The sequence below is a fragment of the Perca fluviatilis genome, chromosome 13 (assembly GCF_010015445.1).
Source record: "Perca fluviatilis chromosome 13, GENO_Pfluv_1.0, whole genome shotgun sequence".
NCBI classification, from domain to species: Eukaryota; Metazoa; Chordata; class Actinopteri; order Perciformes; family Percidae; genus Perca; species Perca fluviatilis.
Genome location: NC_053124.1, coordinates 2808754 through 2812976, shown reverse-complemented (window position 1 = coordinate 2812976; position 4223 = coordinate 2808754).

Here is a 4223-nt window from a genome sequence, read left to right as displayed (position 1 = left end):
TTAACGTACTGTAACATTACTACTAACGTTGGCAGCTTAATGTATATTTACCAGATCACACATCTAACGCTAAAATCGTCTGCAGTGAGGACGATAGTTTAAAAACAACAACCGTATACCACAACACATGTAACGTTAGCTAGGTTATAACTGATTTGCCAGTGATTAAACCAAAGAGTATAGAAGAACCGGTAACTTCACCGCTGTTAGCTAGCTAAGGTTAGCTAAAGCTCATGCTGATACACGTCAAATTACGATGCAAATAAAACGTTATAATTCGCGGTAAAAAAATCATCACTGACTGCAAAATTAACCACACATACATAAACAGGTTGTGTATATGTTAAACAAGTATAGCAAAAGACTGATGTTGAACTTACATTTGGGTCCCCTGTCGCGTATAGGCCGCATATCGACAGTTGAGTGTGGAAAGTGTCCATCGATCCACACTCAACTTTTTTTACCGTTATGAGTGCACCATCCGGTACTTGGTGTGCACTGCATTTTACCACACTTCGACGAGTTAAATTTTGAGTGTACTCAAATAGTTAGTATAAGTACAGAAGTGCGCGATTTGAGACACACCAATTGTCTCCCCTCCCGACCCTACACTGTGGAAATCACCATAGCAACAAGTTCTGACACAGTCACATTCCATCATGGAGACTTCTGGAAGGAAGGAAGGGAGGAGGAAGAAAGGGAGAGAGGGAGGGAGGAAGGGAGAGAGGGAGAGAGGAAGGGAGGAAGGAAGGAAGGAAGGAAGGAAGGAAAGGAGGGAGGGAGAGAGGGAGGAAGGGAGGGAGAGAGAGAGAGGGAGGAAGGGAGAGAGAGGGAGGGAAAGAGGGAGGGACGCACACACACACACACACACAAACACCCATATACACTCACATACACACAAACACACACACACACACATTCTCTCTCTCACACACACACACACACACACACACACACATACACGCATACACTCACACACAGACTCACTCACACACACACACATACACAGACTCTCTCTCACACACACACACACACACACACACATACACATTCTCTCTCTCACACACACACACACACACACTCACACACATTCTCTCTCTCACACACACACTCACACACATTCTCTCTCTCACACACACACAGACACACACCCATACACACACACTCACACATTCTCTCTCTCTCTCACACACACACACACACACACACACACACACACACACACACACACACACACACACACACACACACACACACACACACACACACACACACACACACACACACACACACACACACACACACACACACACACACACACACACACACACACACACACACACACACACAGAGATCTCCACCAATCAGAAACATAGTTACACTTAGCATTTTGGGTAATGTAGTACTACTTTATGACATCCTGTCAAACATACATCTTCCTCCTCTTACACATACGCGCACGCATGCATGCACGCACACACACACACAGACACTCTCACACACACACACACATACATAGACTGTCTTTCACACACACACACACACACAGACTGTCTCTCACACACACACACAGACTCTCTCTCACACACACACACACACACCCACCCACATACACACACACACACACATACGCACACATTCACTCACACACACTCACTCACACACACAAACACACACACACAAACACATCGGCGCTAAACCCACCAGACTCTATGTAAATAAACAATCATTTAAGCATCGTAAAACACACTACAGTAAAAGTCAACAGACACGAAATAAAGCTATGAAAAGTCGTTATTGGTCTTCTCTACACTTTTCCAACCATCACAACTCTAATCTTGTTTGAAATAAACACATAGTTTACCGATTTACATATAAAAATATATTTTGGCTATATACATGCTAAAAGTACTATTTTTTTAATGGAGTCTGGTGGGTTTAGCGCTAGCTACTTCATAGCTGTTTCTGGTAAACAGGTCTTAAATATATTTTAAAAGGTCTATCTCTGAAGGGTTAAGACACTTATCAATTCACTGTTAAAACAGGCTCACGTCACTAACCCGCCAGACTCCATGTAAATAAATAGTCATTTAAGCATCGTAAAACACACTACATTAAAAGTTGACAGAAACAAAATCAAACTATCAAAAACTGCTTTTGGTCTTCTCTACACTTTTCCAACCATCACAACTCTAGTGTTGGTTGCAATAAACACATAGGTTACCGACTTACATGTGAAAATATATGCTGTCTCTATACTCGCTAAAAGTACTGTTTTTTAAATGGAGTCTGGTGTGTTTAGCGCTAGCTACTTCATACCTGTTTCTGGTAAACATAAAGGTCTTAAATAGGTTTTAAAAAGGTATATCTCTAAAAGGTTAAGACAATTAACACTTCACCATTAAAACAACACTGTATGTATTTAAAATTGAAGCAAAACTAGGGTATTATAATTTATATATATTGTATTGGTAAGGCTCGCGTCGCTATAACCCACCAGACTCCATGTAAATAAACAATCATTTTAGCATTGTAACCCACCAGGCCCCATGTAAATAATAAGTACTTTAAGCGTCCTGAACCCACCAGACTCCATGTAAATAATCAGTACTTTAAGAATCCTGAACCCATCAGACTCCATGTAAATAATCAGTAATTTAAGCAATCAAAACCCACCAGACTCCATGTAAATAACCAGTACTTTAAGCATCATAAATCCATCAGACTCATATTCATATTCTCTCTCTCTCTCTCTCTCTCTCTCTCAGTGACAATGTGGCCAAGTTATCTACTTAGCTAGTGTTATTCGGATGTGCACCAAGTAGGAGGCACACTGTAAAAATTTCTTCCGGAATTTTCTAGTTCAGTGTGCCGATGTGCTGCAATAGCAGCAATCGGCACAATGTATATTGTTTCTCATACTTATTGGTGTGAATGCTGGAGGCATTCACATCTATATTCTACACCGATGAAATGTATTTATTTATTTATTGGTGTGAATGCTGGAGGCATTCACATCTATATTCTACACCGATAAAATTTATTTATTTATTGGTGTGAATGCTGGAGGCATTCACATCTATATTCTACACCGATAAAATTTATTTATTGGTGTGAATGCTGGAGGCATTCACATCTATATTCTACACCGATAAAATTTATTTATTTCTTTATTTATTCTTATTCTTCCGCCGGATTTTTGCTCATTAACTCCTTCCACATTTTTCAACATAGAAACTTCATTCATACATCAAAACGTTTGGCTTGATTCAGAATGGCGTGCTACTATTTTTATTATTCATAACATTTATAATTTCCGAGATTTTCAACGTTTAGCGGACATTTTTTCCCCATTAAAGCGGATGGAAAAATGTTTCAAAGTTGACACATTTTCATACATTTTCAACTGCTAGCTACTCATTCATACATTCACCGAGAAACTCCATTCAAACTTTAAAACGTTCCCCATCTTTCATACATTCAGCTTTGGTATTCAACTTTCAAATCCCATTAGTACTTTTTAAAATAATCTGTCTTCATTGTGGCTTAGAAAAACTACCTTTCTGCCATTTTTACATTGGTGTGTATGGGATGGAATGTTCGGACTCAGAGGGCAGGGCCCAACTGACAGAGTGGAAAGAGGCATAAGCTAGATTTTCTTTACCTCGCGATACCATACACAGCTTTAACTCTTCATACATAACTTTTACATCAAAATGTAGGAAATCTTGTGCCCTTTCTAACAATGTGCTTAGGGAGGCAATCTGACTTTCACATGAGTCACAATGAGCTTCCAAGTGAAGCCATCTCCACCAACTGCCGCACTGCCTCCTGTACTAAATCCTACCAGAAATGCCAGGAGGAGAAGAGAAACAGGCCCTTTTCAGACAGCTGCTGTCCTCACATTTCTTACACCAGGATGATCAGCAGGGTGTTATGTCTTTCACAGTATCAAATATTAAGAGATAGGAGTTAGGGTTTTTGAGCTAGGAGCAGGACTATCAAAGGTGCATCAGAGCTTTGCTTCTGTGAGAAGGCCTCTCTGAGACAAGAGTCGTCATAGCAACCTTTAACTGCAGTTGGTCCCTGTCATGTTGACCAATGGTGTGAAGCTACTGTTCCTAGTCTACTCCTCTCCTGTCATCCTTTTCCCTTCTCTTCTACTTTTCCTCTTCCTATATTCCTCTCTTCCTCTGTTTGTATGTCTGTTGGTGTGTGTGTGT